At 41.7% G+C, this 22,414-nt stretch overlaps 2 protein-coding genes across 4 annotated transcripts in view; both read right to left on the reverse strand.

Moving 5' to 3' along the window:
- The window catches only part of ITGB6 (integrin subunit beta 6), a 47,385-nt gene extending 41,097 nt beyond the window's left edge, over positions 1 to 6,288 (reverse strand). The window contains exon 1 of the mRNA XM_018911460.2: positions 5,908 to 6,288. The gene's annotated coding sequence lies outside the window, so the exon portion shown is untranslated. The remainder of the gene's footprint in view (positions 1 to 5,907) is intronic.
- A 12,955-nt stretch (positions 6,289 to 19,243) lies between these two features.
- RBMS1 (RNA binding motif single stranded interacting protein 1) overlaps positions 19,244 to 22,414 on the reverse strand; it is a 142,493-nt gene continuing 139,322 nt past the window's right edge. For all 3 annotated transcript variants that reach the window (XM_030241663.2, XM_030241664.2, XM_009087926.4), the window contains exon 14: positions 19,244 to 21,647. The gene's annotated coding sequence lies outside the window, so the exon portion shown is untranslated. The remainder of the gene's footprint in view (positions 21,648 to 22,414) is intronic.

A 22,414-nucleotide genomic window follows, 5' to 3' on the forward strand; every position in this document is an offset into this window, starting at 1 on the left:
TGTTTCTGAGGAGTTAAAATCTCCCACAGTGAGGCAATGCTTGGGAGCTTCTCTTTCATGCTTGCAGCCATCTGAGTTAGACCTCTCTGGAAAATGTTGCTCCTTAGTGGCCTTTCAGAAGAGCTTTAGCTGGACAGATTCCATTCTGCCCAGGCCACCTCTCTCTGGATTTATTTCTAGTTTTCTCCAAAGACTACACATTAGTTTAAGTGTGTTTCAGTCATAGATCACCCATCCACCATCCTTCACTAATTGTGGAAGATTTGGGGTCACCTTGGATCCTGCAGCTCTAGCCTGCATTTGCAGGTTTTGTACACAAACTTCTCAGTTCATCTTCCATGACAATGTGCAAATTATTTTTAAAGTGTCACATCCCTTTTATTCCTAACACCCAGGCCACACACATCACATTCCCACTCATGGACATGTAAGTGCTCATTTTTCTTCCATCTGATATTTCTTCCTCCCTAACTTATTCACCAAGCTTTGCTTTTCAGAACCAGGCATCAAAATTACTTACAAGTGTCCCCCAACATCCTCTCCTATTTCTTAGAATTCCTTTACTCATTATACTGATGTGTGTGTGTGTATATATGTATATGTTGTTATCATCTATTATTTTGTAACATGCTACATGATTTGTTATATTATAATGATGCCAATTATAGCAATCTCGGTTCCAGAAAATCAGTGCCATGTTTGCTCCAACAGAGTTCATCCAGTTTGTGTGAAAAATCCTCCTTCTCAAAAGCTAAATTCCTTACAACACTCCTTATAACACCAATTCTTAAGACATCTGCTGCTCTTTATTATCTTGCATGCTTTAACACACCCTCTTCAGGAATGAAACCCTGCAGTGGAAGCTTTTCCTTCAGGACAAACCTACTCACACAGATTTCCTCTGTTTTTTGTTCTTTCCACTGCTCATTCCTTTAGTTTTTTATCCTACAATGTGATCTGGTACAGTTATATTTCATCCCATAGATGATTGCACTGCCAGTGGCACTAAAACAGCTTCTGTTTTATAAATGGAATAAATAATAAACTGCTTGCACATACTGTGTGTGTGTTTTCCTGGAATACAATAATTTTAGCTTAAAACTATGCTCAGTACTGCTGAACTTATATTTATGAGGCAGTTTTAAAATAGTTTCTGTTAAAATAAGTATTTTTGCATGAAAGAGCTAAAGTGGAAGCCTGAATATACTTTAGAACTTGAGTAACTTTATGAAATGTCTCATCAGTTCTCCTGGAGATATTTTAGTCATTGGGAGTGAATCATTACCTGAAATTATGGGACAAAACCTATTCAAAGCCAGTCTACCATGTACTGTTGTGTTAGGGAAGAAATGCAGACACTGACTCATAGCTGTCAGTTATTTAGTCAGTTATGATGTGATTCTTTCCAACATTATTTTTCTTTTGATCTATAGTAAGATGCTGATCTGGTGGATGAGATTTTCTCAGTTAGAGCAAGACCCTGCCCACCCTAATCAATAGAGACATTTGAGTGTCAAACTACCAGAGGAACACCAAAAAATTTTAAAACAGTACAAGAAAAAGGTAAAGAGGTCAGCGAGTTAACATTAATCTGGAAGAGGCATCTGAATGCCCTCTAAAATCAGAAAAATTTGGCTCAGCAATGTCTGAGAGCAGCAGAAAAAAACCAAGAAAATATTCAAACAGGTCAAACACTGGTTTGCTCCCAGGACCAAGCCAAGTCATGGATATGGCAGCAATCAAACCTCCAGGGAACAGCAGCCACAGGGCTGGGGCTGACCCACAGGAGGAGCCTCCCTCTGCAATTTCCTCACTCGCAGCCAAGAGCAAACTGGTTCCTAACTCGGGCCTATCAGATGCTCCAGAGCACATTTTCTTTCTATACTACAAAGCCAGGCAAGTTCCCCTCTAGCTGTGTAGTGTGCCAACTTTCTTGCATGCAGGGAAAACAAAACCACCTTCTTCTGCCTGTGTCGTATTAATATGAAGATTAGATAAGAGGGGCACATGACATAACAGTCAAAAATCATGGTAAAATTTTGAATTTAGATTATCTAATAGTGTCAACACTTGTGGAAAGTGCCTACTTGTCACATTCTCACGATGTCACAATTTTCGGTCTAATTTTGTGAAATTTGATCAATATCCACAGTTTTAAGCAAATAGAGAAGTAAACAAAACCATTGCAGATATCTATTCAGACTGTGCTGACACACAGCTATTCATGATGCCTGTGCATCACATTACTGATAAAAACATTCATTTTTACTAGGTCTCCTACATCATCAGATTGCTCAAGGGGAGTAATAAAGCCTATTTTTCCTTTATCCTGAACTGATGTTTATGTTCTCATACATTACCATCTGATTTGTCCCAACCACTTTAAAAGGAGTGTTTTTCTCTTCTTTCCCTGCTGCTTCCAAATCCTCTCTTAAGTTTATTTGCTGTGCTTGTGAGTTGAGCAATGACAGTTTGATTCAGCTCATGCTTCTGAACTTGCATATTAACGAATCTTTCAAGACTTGGCTTTTTGCTGATATTCTTCTAAGTTCATGGTTCTTAGGGTGCATGATTTTCTTCATGAACCTGGTATTGTGCTCCTTCTGTTGTTATAGTGAAGCTTGAGGAAGGTCATTCCTCAGAAGTAGTTTCTCTCCTCTTACTACTAGAACAAATCCAGACTCAGGATCAGACAAAGCATCGCAAGCTCCAACCTGGGCAGACTTCCTGGCTGAGGAAATTCCTCAGTGCAGTTCTTGTGGCAGAAATCTGACAATCTCTATCTGTTTACAATGTCTATTAACACTGAATAACAGCACAGGCACCACAGAGGCCTTGACTCTATTCCACAAGGATGGCAGGTAAATATTGCCAGAAAAATAACAGTCCACTGTGAGGAGCAGGGGATTTCCAAATCTGAGCCTGAAAGCCTGGGTGGAGGATAGCCAAGCACAAGAGATGTGGAAGCCAGGAAAGGGTCAGAAAGGGAGCAAAGCTTGCTGAAGCTGATTTTAAACAACCATTTGAGATATTGGCTGTGGTTGTAATATCCACCACTGTTGGATGAGATTAATTGCTGCTAGCATGGTTCTCAAGGAGGGAAGAAGCATCTTCTAAAGATGCCAAGGTTCATCATTCCAAGTAGGTTTTCTGCCCTGGGGAGAAACGGCAGCATTTGTATTCTCTACCCCCAGACAGTTCCACTGAGTGAAGAAAAACCAATTTCTCCATGATCCTCATAAGACATTTTGGCAGACACAGCCAGAAGGCTTTATCATACAAGTGCCATCCCTAAGTAGTCTGGCAGAGCCTCATTTCAGGGGCAGCTGGTGCTAAATGAAACCTCATTTGGACCAGGCTCTACCTCCCACACAAGTGGCCTGCAGAAGGCTGAAGATTGCCTTACCAGCCTTCAGACTGTCTGGGTCCCAGCAGTGGGAAACAAACTCTAAGGAGATGCCTGTCCCTGGGTTCACAGCTCTGTACCCCAGGAAAAGGATGAGACCCACTGCCAGAGCACCACAACTCCAGTTCTGCTCTGCTGAACACTGTCTGCTGTGGGTGCTACTGGAAAAAAGTGCTGAATACAGAAAATCAGATGGATTTGTGGTTTCTTATGTATAAGATACCAGAGAGCCAGAGAGATCAGAGTTTTGAATACCATTGAGATGCTAACCAGGTCACAGATGTCAGATTTAAGAGGTATATTCCCATCTTCCTAAACTATAAAAAAGAAATATTGCTAACGACAGGACTGCCATTTCATGCACTTCTCCAAGCTCCTTCACTGATAGCATGAATGTTTAATTAAAGCTTTGGCAGAGAAGTAGATCAGGACTACTGTATCCTTTTCCCCTCAAGGCGTGCTTCAGAATGCTGATGCAGATTGCTTGGTTGGTGAGATATATCAATATTATAAGGTACCATGTGTCAGGCTGAACACATTAAAGGCTGTGTTAAATTTTAACATAGGTCATGAATCACTGAAACTAATTCAGCCAACCAGAATTAGTATGAAAAGTATGAGTAACAAGGGGCTGGGTTTTGTTCTGGTTTTATATAAGCATGAGAATGAGGCACCCGAGCAAGGGTTCATATGCAACAACAAGAACAACTGTAACTCTGTTCATGTAGGAATGATTCAGACATTTGGATCACAATGCAGAAAGATCTTCATTTTGTTGAAAACCTCATCATAGCTTTCTGAGAATTAAAATTTTGATAGCTTGGTTTCCAGGGGCCTTCTAAGACCATTAACTCTGATATAAAATAATATATAGCATATATGAAACAGAACATTTTAAAAATAATTTTTCCCTGACATCTTCTGAAGAGAGAACAGGGAACGTTCAAAGCGAATGCTGCCTTAATTAGCTTTTCTCTTTTTCACCATTTATTGGCATTGTTAGCTAAATTTTCTTACAAAGGTGTTCTACTGAAAATTTATTGTGGGTTAAATTTCAAATATAGTCATTAAAGTGCACTGAATAGTCTTTTGGCTTTACTTGCACAAATAATGACTGTATGCTCTACACAGCATGATAAGTGTTTACATGATCTTCCATACTTTGAGCTATATGTCATCATGATTCACCATTCTTTATCTCTATTTATTTTTGCTGATTTTGCTTCTTTTATGGCTCACCTCTGTCTAGACCAGCACGCAACTCCTTTTAAACACAAGCTTAACCACACCTAGACATGCAAGCTCAGCTGGGCAAAGAGGTGATGTTTTCATCAGATTAACAGTTTGCCTTTCTGTTTCAGAGGCACAGAAATAACCTTGTTCTCTGAAAAAAAATATTCATTTTTTCCTCCTTGTTGTAGGATGTGCACTGAAGAAACGTCTGACAATGACGTTCACTGAGGACTATTATTAAAAGCACTTGCTGCAGTAAAGTTTGCTCATTCACTTCCTGCACATTCTTGTGGTATCTCAGAACCTGCGCCTGTCCCTGGGGACAGCACAGAAGCACTCACTGAGCTCTGCCAGAGGGAAAGGCACTGCTTTTGGCATTGGGAATAGCAGGAGCTCCAGAGTGAAAGACCATTGTTCTGAAGTGGTTCAACCATCAGAGCCGGTGGCACAGCAGTGGCGGGCCTGAGAGCATTGCAGCCAGAGATGCAGTACCAGGTCTGTTCATAGCCCTTCTTTTCCCCAGGGGATGGCGTCTTGCGAGTGACTTCATTAACTGCTGACAGCAGACAGACTGCGCCGCGCTGGGAGCGAGAGGGAAACACTCATCAGATGGCCCCAGCCACAACTGAGGAAACGCACAGAAGAGATAACTGGCAAGCGTGGAGCTTTCCTTGCTGCTCAGAAGTTCGTCACACCCCTGAATGCAGGGCTCTGTTCCTTTTCTTTCAGCAGGCCGTACAGAACTGCCCAGCACAAAGGGTGCTGCTGTTGATTCAATGCGCCCTTGGAAACTGCCCAGGCTGTAGAACATGGCATCTGAATTCCAGATTGGTTGCTAGTTGTAAGAAAACCCCCCCAAATATCTTGGGCATTTGTTTCTTTTAATAGTCAGGAGAAGAGAGCCACCAAGCCTCGTTACCTGTCATTCCAATCCTTGCTGTGTGTGACCTCTTGCACTGTCAATAGGACTTCCCTCACTGCCTGGCCAGCAGGATGAGTGTTCCCCTTGGTGTCCCCAAGGCATTTACTCACAGAACAGGGTCACACAGCCCAAATTTCCTGTATCCTTAAAACCAGGGATCCTCACTCCATCCACAAGTTTAAAAACCTCCATCCTTACTGAACCAGCTCTGAGGTTGTTTGCCTGCCTGTGCCCTCCACCCTTCAAAAGGTATTACTAACAGCTAAAGACCTGAAACACAAGGCTTTCTACACACAGGTACTTCCTCATTTGCTCCAAAAATTTACAGAAAAATGTGTTGCCTTACCTGCTGCTCCCCAGTGCACTTGAACATTTCTTGTGTGCAGAGCAGATTCTCTGGCACTGCAGACATCCTTGCACCGCAGCCCAGCTTTCTGCAGGATCACAGGGAGCTTCTCTTTTTCCACATGGCAGCTGCCTTGCTTCTCACCAGCCCTGAAGTCAAGCCTCTGTTTTAAAGGCACTCCACCATCCTGCTCCTTCAAACTTCAGTTTTCTCTGTGGATTCTCCAGGCTTACCAAGTGTCTGTGTTTCAAACATTAATACTTTGATTACTGTCTTTCTTTAGCAGGCATTCTACTCTCCAAACCCTATCTCCTATAGAAAGTCTGACAAAAACTGGCCTAAAATGCCATTAGTCAAAATCCTGCTCTTCCCAGAAGAAACACTACTGGTCCTTCATAACCAAGCAGGCTATTTATAGGAATGGTGACAGTGAGTCTAACCCCACAGCACAATGAGAATGAGGCAGCCCAGACAAGACAGGATGATAGAGGCTGTTCATAAAATCAAAACTGGAATTCATGTGCTGTACGTCAATAGGGATTTAAGTGACCACTTTCTTTTCCCATTTCAGAGGGAAGAAATACAGGCCCTCTTAACACAGGGACACAGAACACACTGTCACTGGCATAATTAATCCATTATTCTAAAGAATAACGTTGAAGTTTTGTATTGGTTATAATCCCAATCTCCCCTCTTTCTGCAGGGCAGTGCTTCCACCTCACAGGCACCTGCTCTCACACTTCCCAAAGGAGCTTCTTCCTCATAAACTGCATTGTATGTTCATCTTAATAGACATAAAACCAGGTTCTTTGATCTGAGCAGCAAAACACAATTAGTTTGGGATAGAGAACAGAGGAATCCCAGACAAGCCCCAGACAAAAGCAGAAATGGCAGGGAGGCAGAATTACCTTAGGGAATGCACGAGGAAGCATCAGTGCCAGCTGGGTTACAAATCAGAGCAGCAAGCAGCTGTAACACTCTTCTGAGGATCTGGGTGGGAAGCCAGGCATAAAGAGCAGAGGCAGCCCAGTGTTCACATCAATTCCCTGGGCAGTAGTTAAAGAGCTGGGGGAGCACTGCAAGAAAAAAGACATAAAAAATAGCCAGAGATGAAATGAGGATCAAAAATTGTTCTAGGAATGCACCTAGCTGAGAATTAGAAAAGCCTGTGAAGAGGCAGGGAAATGGCATTTCTTGGCGTGGGGCTGGAAGCTGCAGTGCCTGGGGCACCCCACATTGGCACAGTGGGCTCAGCAGACCCCTCCCCATGGCCAGGCTGCTGTGACATGGGGGCACACCCCACGGGTCCCAGCTGAGGACCCCTCACCACCAGTACTGACACTTTTCCTCCACCTACGGCAGCAAATAAAGCCACCAGCCCATCTCTTCAAGACCCAAATCAGAAGATTACCAGCTCCTGTGCCACCCTGTCTCAGCATGCCTGGCGGGGGCATAGCCCTCTGGGCTTGTGCATGTAGGTGGGGAGGCAGGAGCCCCCTGTGCTGACTCTGCCCAAGCTGCAGCCCTGTGGGATGTGCTGCCGTGGAACTGACATCCCGTCCTGTTCTTCCCCCCACTCCTGCCTGCAAAGCAATGAAGCCCCTTACAAACTCCACCCCCTTTGTGTGGAGATGTGCCCAAAGCCCAGGCTGCTCATGGCAGCTGGGGAGCACCAGGGGAGGGAGGCTGAGGCCGGAGAGGGGCTGAGCTGCCCTGACAGCCCCAGGTGAGAGCAGCAGGTCAGCAGCAGCAGAGATCTCCCCTGCCTCTCCCAGAGCCAGCAGCCCAGCCCAAGTGCCAGGGGCTGACAGGCATTTAGAGATATGGGCATTACAGCTCTCAGAAAGAACTTCCTGAGCTGCCAACATTAATGGGGCACTAGGTCTGTGGCAGACGAGGCAATTCTATTACATACCTTTAAAAATGGAATATAAATAGCTACAGAAAGGCTTGCTAATAGTAAATAGCAATAAAACTTCTCTACCAAATCTTAAAAAATCACATAAAAAGAGAAAGACAAAACTCTCCCATTGTGCTTGCCTACCACACACCTTCCAAAAGACATGGCTGGATTTTGGCCTTGATACCTGGAGGAATACATTGCTAAAAACTAGAATTGAATTTGTACTTAGATATGTACTTCAAGAAAATATATTACCCAGGTTGTCTGCAGTTGTAGCAACTCATTGCCATAATTTTCGTTTTTTTTTTTCTTCACACAGGCACAGAATTAAAAATCAATTTCCTTCTTAAATAAAAATCTGAGGCTGGATACATCCCACACATAATTCTGTAATTTCAGTTCCCCTGATTGATTATTTCTTCACTAATCCCTAAGGACCTAGAGTGGAAAATTTGAAGGGAAAGAAGATGTTTGTTAAACACAACTATGTGTGCCTTAATGCACAGACAATAAGTAAGACCAGAAAATATTCTGCCTGCAATAAAATGCAGACTCCCTTAATCCCCAGAAATTCACTGCTTTTCTTCAGAGCAAACATTTATTGGTAATATCCACTTCCCTGAACTAGGTAAAACTCACAGCTGCAAGAACAGTGGTGGTAAACCAGAGGTCCGGACATGAAATGAACAAAACCACTTAGAAGAATTATTTTTGAGAGGCTCAGTGAAATTAAATGCTGTCATTGCGTGAGACAATCTACCTCACGGACTGTATTAAATTTGCCTAGATGCATCCCTGAGAGCAAAAAATGGAGCTGCCTGGCATAAAACACAGAGATACAGAAACCAAACAAATTCCCATGTGAGAACTTTGTTAAAGCAGGGAGAATAAGGTCCTTTATAACCCTGTTATACAAAATTGAGTAATAGAAATACCTGAATATTTTATGGGGCATATTCATCTGAGATATATTTATTCAAGGCCAAAAACCTTTGGCCTATGTCCTTGAAGATATTTACTTAATTTTGGTTAAACCTTTGGGTCAAACAAGTGCTAAGTTATATCACTTTACATCCTGAAGGACAAATACTGCATTTGCTTGATGTGTAGTTATGAAAGATGCTGTGGGTAGTGATGGAAGCACTTTATATTACTACTATATTACAGTGTGGCTTCAATCAGAAACAGAACTTTGTGGTAGAAATGGAACAAATATCATATGTATTTATAGATCTCATACCCAGAAATCCAACCCAGGCCAACCAATTCTATGGCAGAAGAGGTAAAATTTACACAGAAGTTGCTGGAGAGGAGGCAGGGCAGTGGGGATGGACTCAGAGCATGGTGCAATCTGTAAGTAAAGAGCAGCTGAAGGATGAATGGACTGAGAAGGGACTTTGTGAGGCTTCAGGAGAGGATGAGCTTTGCCTCTGCTTAGCACTGTGCTGGGGACAAATGAAGGCACCACTCAGGGTCTGCCCCAGACCAAACACCGCGCCAGAAATCACTGCTCAGAACAGAACTGAGCAGTAAACACAGCAGTTTTATTCTATCAGCCATAAGCCTGAGTGAAGTGAAATGTAATGTAGTGCTAATAGACTCAAAGTGTCAATCAGGAAAATTTAGATCAGAATATGCCATTCATAATTAATAAAAGAGGTAACTCTTGGACCATGCAATAAATGGTTACAGGTCTCATGCAGGACTGAATTATTAACAACACCACAGATAATTTCATTGCAATGTTATATTTTTTTTAACATTCTTATGCAGTAAAATATCTGAACAAGCCAGAATGGGCAGCATTATTATTATTAATTAGGCTGCATAAATGAGCACTAGTGTTTTAAAAAATCAAAGATATTAAACTCATGAATAGTAGAGCAACACTGACAAAACAGCTAAACTTCAAACATACTATTTTCCTAGCCAAAATAATTTCTGAAAAACCTTACAAGGTAAAGGATATACCACTAAACCTTTCAGGTTTTTTATGCAAATTAAGAGAATAAATTATCATTAACTAATTTATATGTATTTCATAATGAATTATATTCTTTTTTACAGACAGCATTATATTTTAGTAAGAAATTTGTTGGAATCACAGGGAAATTGGTTAAAAATTTTTTTTTAATTCATCAATCAAATGTACTTTTTAATATTATTAGCTGCAAATTAGAGTGATAACAGGAACAGACCCAGAATATGTGCTCTGAAGCCTATAATGATGCATTGCACTACTTACCATTCAGGACAGACCTTTCAATTCAGAAAATGCTGAATGCATTACCAGGCCCATTGTCCAGAGCCTCTGCCAGACATATCATTTGTCTCTATTGTGGTAATAAAGAGATTCCTGGCATTCTGCTATTAAGGAACCAGAAGTAATATATTAGTTTTACTTTACCTCTGCTACTCAATAAGGAGCACATACAATAGAGCACACACTTCAGAAGACTATGAAGATAGTATCCCATTGAATGACAGACTGTCTGGTTGATTTACATGAAATACCAAGTGCTCGTATGAGAAAAGGTTAAAATTAGATTGACGAGCAAATGTGCTACCAGACTGCTGGCTGACAAATGGCAAAGTTATGCCAACGTATTACTGATTCTGGAGGCGCCCAAGAAGCAAGCAGGAGGATAGTAATTCATGTGCTAAAATATATTCACATTTAGCATAAACAAAGAGTCCTCAGGGTCTGCAACAGGAACATATTAGCTACATGTAATTTATGCCAACCAGTAAGTCAGTGGAACAATTTCCTTATTAGATATGGAATTTGAATGACTTGTATTTTCTTAAGTCAAGAGTGGGCTGCTCTACTGTCATTTAAATTATTTCAGAATAATGCCCTGATGAATGACTACATTGTTCTTCCAATAAATTGACTGTTGTGCTACATCCTCCTTCCTGCTACCAGCCACACAATGAAAATAGGATTAGTCATGTAGCTTTTCACAGTGGCTCTTGGATTATAGTCTGGCTGCTTCTTGGTCACCATAATGAGCAGGCTAGTCCGGTAGTGGTGACTCCTTTGCCTTTCTCTTTTCCTTTCAGGAAGTCCTGTTGAGATCCATACTAAAACTTGTTCCCTTAAAGGTGTGAACTAAGGAAAAATTTTGACTTGCCCAATTAAAGGCAGTTTGAGCTCTGAAATTGAGCAACAAAGATGCATCACAAACTGACCTTCGTGCTCTGGGCATGTCTGCAGGTCTGGAAGTCACATTTTATGATTCTATAGGTACAAACATCAATTCACCAGAGATACAGGGCACCTCTGCAAGCATCAGCTTGAATGATTAGAAGCTGGATTTTGGTGATAATGAGTAACAACCAGTCAGATGTGCCTCAATTTTGACTTATGAGCAAAAAACAACCTTCTGAAAGAGATGGAAACAAATTACTGATGCCTGCCACTTTTTAACTAAGTTTTTTAAACTAATTTTACACAAATCAACCAATTACACTGTGGAAAGCTGTTACTGTATGAAGTGGACAATGCAAAACTGTATCTTTGTCACTCAGCAGAGGATGGCAATTCCGCAGTTTACTCCTGTGGAATTAGAGATTGGCTATAAAGTGAATTTTTCAACATGTGAACATGAATTTAAAAGGAATTTATAAAGCAGGCAATATGGGCTTGAACCTGCTCTTCATTGGAACAACTTTTTGATATTTTGTTAATATGAAATTTCATTAACACTAAAGTTTTAACAGACCCAAAACCATTTGCCAACCTGTTTCCTTAGGGAAAAGTGCTCTTATTTCCTTTCCAATTGCCATGACAGACAGCAAGTTAGGGGAGGGAGTTAATTGCCCCATTAGTCATCACCTTGTCAGGATGACTGGCAGTCAGTAGCATTCAGGCTTGCATGAAAAGCTAAAGCCAGTTGAGATCCTCTTAAGTCTGGACTGGAGAGACACCTCTGGACCTGCTGCCCCTCAGCGACACCTGGAAAGCTGGTCCAATATTTTATGCCAGGTCTTTCATTTGTCTGTTAGTTCTTCTTCTTCCAAAACTCCTGTCAAGTAACAGGGAAGGGGAACAAAATGGAATTCAAGGTTTGAACCCCATCATGTTCTCTTTCTAGCCTCCTCTTCCTCCTATAGTACTAGTCTTGCAAGCCATTGATGGCCAAAGATACACAGGAACAATTTTGTTACTATCTAAAATAATCCACTAGAGTGCAAAATAGCCTCTATAAAAAGAGCAGCCATTTCTGGGAAAATCTCTGCTTTAAAGTTATGATCTATTAAATGGAGTTTACCACCAGAGCCCTCACAAGTAGCTGCTGGAAGCAGTTATTAAAGTAGGGATTAGGCTAGACTCAGACCTTGTGCAAACAGTTGTAGCTCCTGCGAGTTCGATCGCACTGACAGGCTGGTTTCAGTCCTTCAGGCAAGAGAGAGGCAGAAAAGTGAGAGACGCTAGCAGAGCATCTGCTGGTTAGATCAAAAAAAGTCTGTCTCGTTGGCAGAGCTATTGTCCTTTGGTCACACCAATCCTAATTTGAGTCCTGCTTGCAGCAGCATAGAAAACCTGTGACAAACATAGTCACGCTGACATTGAGCTGGATGCCAAAAGAAGATAATCACAAGTATTTGAGACTGCAAAGAAAAAAAAAATTAAACACCCCCCCCCCAAAAAAAAAAACCAAAACAAAAGAAAAAACTCCAACGCCACACACGGCAAAGGAAAGATTTCAGGTCTGAAACTGATGGGGGGGGGGGGGAGGGGTGGAAATTTTGTCTTTTCCTCCCCAGCCCTCATTCAACAGTAAAAAAAAATTCTCAAAAATTGCAGACATGCCTGGATCAGATCTTTTTCCAGAAATTCAAGTCTGTGTTTGTGCACTGTTTAGCCTAAAGCTAGGGTGTATGCAAAACAGAGAAATACTTTATATTTCCAGACTTACAGTATTTTTATTCATGACTGTCTCTGAACTCTCCTACTTGTTCTGATTGCTCTTTGGGTCTTTTTTTGTGCCTGATACAGCAATCTGGCCTGGTCTAGAAGTGAATCATCTAATTACTTAGAAGAGTGACAAAATGCTTGGCAGAGATTAACAAATGCTTCTTGTAGTCCACATCTAAGAGCAAGTCTATGCAGGTCAGAGCCACTGGTCAGCCCTCAGGCCCTGGTGATGAATTGCAAGGCTGTGTCCAGCAGAACCAGAGGGGAACAAAATAATCCAAAATGCATTGGCAACATGATCCTCCCTGACCAAAAGGGATGCTGCAAAAACCTTCTGAGATCTGAAGCACTAACTGAAGCACTAACTATCCTCTGTGTGTTATGGTTAATTACTCATTAGATTCAAGCTGCACAGATAGAGACAAGCAGCAAAAATATCTATTTCTGCTCTGTGGGCCCCTTCGCCCACTTGCCACATCTGTATTAGTCACCTGGACTGACATGTAAGGAGCCCTCTTTAGTGATCACTGACAGGTTTTCTTGAATGAACTTTGCAAAAAATGAGCTGCCTTTTCTATATCACTTTAAATACCTAGAATAATTTTGGTTTGTAGTACAGATTTTTCATTTAGCCCCCAAGACACCAATTTCCTTTCACAGCTTTATCTATTTCCTGAGAAGGTATTTGTTTGTTTTACACTGTGTTTGGAATGAATATGCTTTCAACTGTCATGGCTCTTTTAAAGATATAGCAATAATAAAACAGAGTATGTGAAAATAGACAGGCTTTGAGTTAGTGGGGAAAAGGTTTCTAACTGTGGTCTGGGCTGAACCTGTGGAGGCTGCTTGACTTCTCCAGAATTCCCTGGCTGTTTGTCTCCTTTTGTGTTTGTCAGTCACTTACAAGCTACTTACCAATTCTCCCTGATCTTGCATGGAGCACTTGTGTTTCTGGTGACGTTGTGGTTTCTATTAATTCTTTTTTTTTTCTACCCCTTGCCTGCTGTGCTCTGAAGGTATCCTTACCTGTTTCATTAACCCAAAACCCCCTAGTTTTTATTTTCCTCTAATAACGACAACCCTATTGTAACCTTAGTGAGGACTACAAACACTCTCTCAGGAATGTGAGCACTTGTACTGTATTGTGCAAAGGCAGGATGAGGATTTGCTTTTTCACAGGTAAATAAGCGCTCCGTAATGAGGAGCTGTGAATGGGTGTTTACCTTTTGGGATAATTCCGGCTTATCCCGATGCCCTCTGGCGGCTGCACCAGGAGCTGTTCCAGCTCTGGGTACGATCGGCGGCCGCGGGAGGCTCTGCCCTCCTGCTCCCCGCACGGCACCAACAGCCAAGGGCGGCAGCCGCGGAGAGAGCCCGAGCGCGGCTGCACGGAGCATCCCTCGGAGCCCGGGGCTCTGCCCCCCTCCCTCACTAAACAAGGGCAGCCCCAACAGCTGGCTGTGCTGAGGTAGCACAACACTGCTGGGGAAGTTAACTGCAGGCTTGAAGCGGGGCAGCAGCACGCACTGCAGGGCTGATCAGGCGATCCCCACTTGGAAGAGATGAGCTGTGCATAGGTGGACTGTAACACATGGAATGGTATGGTTTGTCCTGGACTGTTTTTCCAGACACAGCTGGCTAGTTTCATCCACAAAATACTTTTGAGGAGAGGAACTTCTGTAACTGCCTAATTTTTTTTATTGTTTTTTAATAGCTGAAATCTGGATTTTCAATGCTCTTCTACAAAATTCACCCCAGAATAGAGGATAAGGCTTACTGTTTCCAGAGACACCACAGCAAAGACAGAGTTAGAGTACTCTTAAATATCAACAGTCTGCTAGAAACAACTCAAACCCTAAATGTTCCCACTCTTATGCACAAGCTTACTTCCCTGCTGCTGGCTTTGTTCCATAATTCCTGCAGCTCAGGGCACAGTGACTTGCTTGAATGCACAAGTGGCAAAAGGCCTTTGCTGTGTGAAGCCTGTGAGCTGCTGATGAGCTGCCTCCTTCCTACTCACGTCAGAAACCTCTGCCTGCTGGCAGCTGGAACTTGTTGAAGTTTGGAAAGTGAGCAGAGCAGGGCTGAAGGAGGTCAGGAACTGACAGTCCATGCAGCTGCTAACTTCTGGAGCATTTCATTCTACTGAGCTGCACTGGCCTCTTAGAGCTGTTTGAAATCTAGTTTTCATTCTGTTCTGGCAAAGACAGCTACACTTGGAGCTCTCTGAATACTCTTTCTTCCAACTACATTTGAATGTTTTCCTGACTCAAGAAAGACCTGGAGTATGTCAGCCCTTCCTGCAGCCCCTGTCCTGTGCCTCCCTTCCCTCTCCACAGCTCCCTGCACATGAGGGCCCAACTCTGATCCAGCCCAGCTGTGTAACCTTGCTCAGAGTTCTGGAAAAAAGCTGTGAGAAAGTTTGGAGAGATAAGAAAGGCAAAATTATAGACAGAGGTAGAGCTAGTGGGACAGGACAGCCGGGAGCTCGAGGGTTTAAGAGGGAAAGCAGTAATGCGGAAAGGGTATAAAATCTAAAGGAAGAAAAGAGCAAGGCAAGTCAGGAAGCATCAGGTCAGTCCATTTCTTGGGGCAAGGCACCCACGCCAGGGGCCCTGACGGAGCTTGGCAGAAGACAGAAACGTGGCAATGTTGAGGGTCTGCTCCTGGGAGCTGCAGGGACTGACCCTTCCCCTCCTGCCCAATGCCTGCATGGCCAGTAAAGCCTCTGCTGGTACCTTGCTGGGTGAGCAGTCATGCTCAGCCCAAGGGCTTGTGAAATTCTTTATCTTCTGTGAGCTGGTCAATAAATAACTGCTTCATGTGCCTGGTTATGTATATTCTGCTTACAGATTATCTTGGAGATAAGACACTAAAGATACAGGTATGCGTTCTGGCTAAAGATACCAGAATGAATTGATGCAAAAACAAGCTGGTAACATTGCTTAAACCATCGTCCCTGTGTGTGAGTTTCAGGTGGTTAAAATACTTGGGAAAACTTCTACTGCAGATGACTTCTTTAAAATCAGCAGAGTGCATGTGCAGAAACCATTTTACAAATATTATTCCCCTTGCTAACACTTGCATGTGGGGCTCTGAAACAATGACCCTTCTGAAAGCTGCCTGAGCAGGTTGACCCGAACACCTGCGGGGTGCATGCGGGAAGTCTTGAGGGTGCCACATACCTTCATTCCTTCAGCGCTCCAAAAATCCCTTTGTATTGCTGTGAAGCTGTCAAAAGAGGTCAGTTTATTCAGCTGAAGGGAGACCAGCATAACACAGCAGAATTCAGAGCACCACTGGTGTAGATACTGCGTGAGAGGACAGTGTTGAAAAAGGCAAGGTATCTTAAACAGTTAAGGCTTGCCTGTGGAGAAGCTGGCCTTTCTTCTTGGACGTGGAAAAACACCCCAGTAGTATTTTCCTGTGATATGATTTCTTCTTTACTACAAAAGTGGGCTGCACAGATTTGTCAGATGGTAGATGTGGTTAGAGCTGTCCTGAAAAGGAAAGACTGACTCATTCCACATGCAGGCTTTTACACCCTCCCTCTGATCACTGCACGGTAAATCTTTGCTGCTCTGACATCAGCTTGGCTTTTCTTAGTCACTGAAAGAGAAGTTGCCAAACAGAATAGGTTTTGTATATCCTAACCCCTATTCTGGAGAGAATTAATGGACTGAGTCTGAAAGCCAAGAGCCTCAGATTTGTTTGGGTTAATCAATGCCAGAATTTGTTGGCGGAGGAAGGATACAGATGATCTTTCACAGTTGAAAGAGTACGTCAGTGTGGCAAGCGTTTAGAAGGTAACACGTCTTAAATGCCACCAAACAACACACTGGCTTTCACAAGAAGGCACTGCTGGACAAGACAGATTATCTTATTCCAACACATGTGGAATTCACAAAAAATTTTGGAGTGGTTGACTAGAGCAAAAATAACAAGTGCAGTGAATGCGCACAGGAGGAGTAGGAGTACAAACCCACAGAAATATTCTGGCATATAAAATGCATTTCTGATATGATCTTTCTGTGGAAGATTAGGTCAATCATGACTTTGTCTGGTATGGTGGGGGTACCACGGCAATAAATTAAAGCTAGAAGGGGAGAGCAAAACAACACTTACATTTTTCCCCTGAAAAGCTAACACACAGAACCAGCAAAGTGCTTTAGACCACTTTGACTTACTCTGTTCTAGCCCAATATATGCAGTCATTAGCAAGGCTCAGTTGTTCAACAGTACCTGGTTATACTCCTTGTTAATGCATTGCTTGCACTTGTCTGGCACCTGCCCAGAGTAGCTAATTTAGAAAATGAAGAAAGATAAAAAATTATGTTCAGTGCCTAAAGAAAGGCTACCATGTAATCACCAACAACCAAAAGGCACCAGGGATGGTGCATGATCTTGCACAAAACATTTGTATTGGTACACAATCATCCTACACTAATCTGATACTTACCCATATTTGTTAACAGGTAAAAAACATTATTAACAGCAAGTTTGCAAGTAGGGTTCAAAACAGGTTGCATGCAAGATGATGGAGTCAATGTTCAGCAAAATAGTTGGTAATGACTTTTATTATATACAATAAAATTATATTACATAAAGACACTGTATTACTGCATATTGCCTGATAGGAATGATACACACAACCTTATTAGATCAGGCAAAAGACACTAACCTGAAAAAAACATTCATTTACAGACAGTTTTTGTGAGGAGTATTCATATCTAATTTTAAAAGAATTCTTATTAATCTGAGATTAATTCAGTATGGTGATGAACATGAATAATACAACAAAACCCTTTTAAACTTTTCTGTATTCATTTTCTCATGCATTGCATCTGGGACACCCAAGATACCGAGATAATATTAAAATGACCCCCCTCAAATGGCTAAATGGTATTTTTTTTCAGTTACAGGAATTGAGTGTTTAGTAGCACAGTGTGATGGTTTTTTTCTCTCCACTAACCACAGAATATGTTGATTTCGAAGGGACCCACAAGGATCATCAAGTCCAACTCCCTCCCCTGTCCAGCACCATTCCCCAGAGTCACACCATGTGCCCGAGAGCATTGTCCAAATGCTTCCTGAACTCTGTCAGGCTTGGTGCTGTGGCTGTCTCCTAGGGAGCCTGTTCCAGTGCCCAGCCACACTCTGGGTGAAGATCCCTTTTCTAATATCCAAGCTAAACCTCCCCTGACAAAACTTCAGGCCATTCCCTGGGGTCAATTAGAGCTATAATTGTTGAGGATGTCTTCATTGCATAAGCAACTGTAAAAGAAGTTTCCCATTCCCCAGGTGAGCTGCTTTGCCAGCTCCGCTGGAAACACATTTATTCTCAGTATCTTGCATGAGTGCTGCATGACTGAAAGCTCAGGCTGTGCACTGCCAGCAGCAAGCCCCCACCTGCCATCCCCAGCAGGCTGCCTGGCCTGCCACAGCACTGGCAGAGCCCTTGGGATCCCTCAGAGCCAGGTGAGCAATGGAAAGAACTGTCTCCCAGGCTGGAGAGGGCTCTCCAGAGCAGCACAGCCTGGGGTTAGCGAGCCTCCCCTTCGCCTATCCAGCTCTCACAGCAAGAAGCAGGAGCCCTCTGGATCACCCAGCCCTGCTCTGTACTGGGCACACCCTGAGGTATCCAAGGCTAGCCAGAGCCCCCTCCTGCCACGCACATCAATCCAAAGCCACCCCAGACCGTGCAGCTGGTAAAGCATTTGGCTGAGCAGACACAACAGTTTGACTTTTCCCCTCTTGCTTTCCCTAGCCTTACTTTGGTCAGAGCAGTCCTCTACCTGATACACACCACCAGCAGTACTGATCCTGCCAAAAAGATAATAAAATCAGAGATTACCTTTAAAGAAATGCAGGGTTTAAAGATGGCAGCTGGAAGGCCAACACTGGAGATCTCCTTGAATCCCAGTGAAGTGTCACCTCTGCTCTCCAGAACTGGGTATTCCAGCCAATGCCAGCACACGTGGGAAGACAAGAGCATTTGAAGGCAGCGATCCTTTGGTGCCATGAGCTACCGAAGTGACTCTCCACCTCCAACCCTACCTCAGGAAAATGGCATTTACAGCCACAGCATGCAAGCCTGGTTACACACAACTCCCTGTGTGGGCTGACACACAGCAGAATGGAGTTCTTGCATCCAAATCCGACATCTCATCATATGTTTTTCATATATCTTTCCCTGTTTTGTTTGAAGGAATAGGGACTTTGTAGTGTGGTGTGAAAGACTGAAAATTTGGTTTTGACAAAAGATAGAGGAGAAAAAAACCCAAGCTGTCAAGCAGAAAGCAATTCCAAACATTTCAAAATAAACACAGAAGTTTTACCATAACCTGTTTGGGATTTCCCCCAATAAAGGAAGGTCTCAAGGAAAAAGACGATGCATTTTTTGTTTTTTTGGATCTTTTTTATTCAAAAGTTTTCAAAGAAATAAAACAGAAAAAGCTAACAATCTAATCAAATTTACAGTTCAAAAATGTCTTTTGGCGTTTAACAACAAGTCCTAGGAAACAAAACTACAGAGTTATCTTGAACCGGACAAATAAGTTACCACTGGCAAGTTTGTGGCACTAGTAAAACAAAAATAAAAAATTAACTCTCTTGATCATATAGATATCTCTATGAAAATCTTTTTTTTTTTTTCAATCTGTACAAAAGGTCTTTCTTCATAAATTAATTTTTTATAATTTAATGGCTGTCTACTATGTGATGTTTAAGTAACTGATTATTTCTTTATGTACAGAGGTTAAATTTCCCAAATCTTACCCAGACGATGAGTATGGCACTTAGTTCAGACATTTCTGGCAGCAACTCTTCCCTCCCTCTAACACAGCTATCATACTGCAGTTTTTACTTAATGCAAAATAGCAAGTAGTGAGAGATCCAGGTTTGGAAAGTTACCAAATACAGGCAAGGTGCTGCAGGAAGTCTGGACTTTGACAAAGCAGTAATATTCCAGGGAGCATAGAACCAATAATACCACAACTTTTTAAAAAAAGAAAAAAAAAACACATCTCTTATGACTATGCATTTCACTAGAATCTACACTTCTCAGAGCAGCAATTTACTTTTGAAACTATGAAATGTCACCGACATCTATACTCCAATACTCACACAAAATTTAAAAACTAAAAAATACTTGAAAGAAACAACTGCTTAGCCCTAGCTCCCGAGCTAGGATGATTTGGTCTGTGGAAACAGGGAGGGCCAGCAACCTGTCCCAATACAAAAGGAAATAAACTTTGAGGTAGATAACTGATCATATACAGCTGACCAGAGAAGTACACAGTTTTGGAAGACAACTTAATTTATCATTCAATTTAAAACATATGCAATTGTAATAAAAAGCTTTAGTAGCAGTGAATTATCTAATATGTGAAGTACAAATAACTGTGTATTTATGAATCAGGAATTTCATAGTTTCAAAATCGGTTTTCTTTACACTTAACACTTGTAGTGATGATGTAAAGTGTGGCACTGCTTGGATCCAAGTCTTCCTTCATGCTTTTGTGTCCATACATCAATTAAAATTATAAAACCTAAATGCAAATGTACAAAAAAGGCACATTCTCTTAACCGCAAACTGGTCCGGCAAAAATAAAGAGTACAGAAGACGCAATGCTGAGACAAATCAGAATTATTGGTTACTGGCTCTTTGTTCTTTGGTAAAGTTACCTTTTAAAAGTGCCAAGTCTTTTTATTTTTATTTACCTACTATAGAGAGCTAGTACCCAATCAATTTTGTTTCTACTTAAATCTCAGCATATGTTTGAAAACGAGTCCTTTAGCTTTTGCCATTTTGCTGTAATAGCAACTTTTCTGTTTGCTACCTCTCAGCACAATCCTCATCCTAAAGCACTATCATTAGTATAAAGGAAGGACAAAAACATTCGGTGATATCTCCACCCCAAACTCCCCACTCTACCTATGCTAAAACTAGAACATCAAGTTAGTTTCTGAAAAAAGGCAAAAAAAGATTTTACATTGCATCATACAGCAGAGTTCCTAAATCATTCAAACTACCAGAGGGAACTATTGGCATATGGCCTTACAAACAATTTATACTATTAAAATTTCCCCAGTCAGAAAATGTGTTTCACACAAAACATTTTTCCCCTCTTGCATTTCACTACCTTACATATTATGTGAAAAAATCATTAAAAACACTTACTACACATTAAAAAAGCCAAATTTTCAGCAATTTTTATTGACTACCTTTAAAAGCCCTATGCTGCTGTTTTACAAGGCATAATAGACCAGCTCATTTGGTCAAAGCATTCTACACCATTAGTTTGGACTACTTACTGAAACAGCTACAGCATTGAAAGATTTAAGGCAAATTGGAATTTATAGAAAAGGATAAGACACTTCACACTACATTAAAAGAAAAACAGAAAGCTAAGAGACCAGACACTATAACTGCAACACTGCACTAAAGCAACACTCACACACTGCAAGCACAGAACATCATCTTAGATGTTTTACTATTTTAAACTTCAGAAAATCCATTTCATACAAAAAAAAAAAAAAGATAAAAAGAAACAAAAACAAAAATAAAAATAAACCAAAACACAAATTCTGTCATGCACGTGAATAAGTCTTCGTGGTCATCTGTGCATACCCAGAAATCTGAAGGTTTTTTTTTTGCGTCATAACACTTGATAAAAACTTTTTTTTTTACTAAAATAAACCTGTTCATGGGAACAGCTACTAGATGAATTTAAGGTTTTCCTTATGCACCTTATAGAACTTATAGCAAAAATAGTTTTAGTTGATTTCATTATAAATAACATTTTCAAGAACCTGTGCAAAACTGTCAATAATTCCTAAAGCACAATTGATCAGTAAAATCCATGATTGTTTCAGCCTTTGCACCCTTCTCCAGGCCAGGTCAACACTGGACATCTGTAACACAGAAAGGTCAGAGCTAGAGCAGAGTTACAATCACACATCTTTTTTCTAACCTAGCTGTCCACAAAACAAACTAACTTCCTATTTTAGATAGCTGTGAGAAGTGAATTCGAGTATTAACCTGGGAAGTAACACAGGCAGCACTGCAGGTGCTTGGCCATTCCCAGGATAAGGCTCCACACCAGGGCAGAGCCTGGATTTCCCCCTCTCTCCCTAACAACTGCTCAGCACACAGAGCTCCCACGGGGGAGCCGTGAGGCTGCACTCAAAGCTCTTCCCTTCTCTGCTGTTTTGTTGTTCTTGTTCCTTTTAATCGACCAAAAGTGGTTGAGTGTGTTACTCCTGTGCCATCTCCAAGGCTCTGGAAAAGGAACAATGACTTTCTTTTGGTGCAGCTTCAACGAGGCTACGTATGACAGCCAAGACAGACACAGCCACTGTTCCTCCCTGATAGTAATACTGAATAGCAAGGCAGGGCTCATCAGATTTGAAGGCAGACTTCTTAATGTACTGGCTTATGTTGCCACATGGGTTTAAAAAAATACCCAGCTAATGACAAAAAAGTTTAGACAGTTTTTAATTTTTCAAAGCAAGGCAAAGTTTGGTATTTTAAGGCTTGTACATTTGTAGGTGCATATAAAACAGGTTTAGGGTTTTTTTTTTCCAAGTCCCTTTGACTATTTTTCACCTAGAAGAAGCTATAAATTTATTAAATGTAGCTGCCAGAGGAAAAACACTGTGTATTTCTGATTGACTGCATC

The sequence above is a fragment of the Serinus canaria genome, chromosome 7, assembly GCF_022539315.1.
Source record: "Serinus canaria isolate serCan28SL12 chromosome 7, serCan2020, whole genome shotgun sequence".
Lineage (NCBI taxonomy): Eukaryota > Metazoa > Chordata > Aves > Passeriformes > Fringillidae > Serinus > Serinus canaria.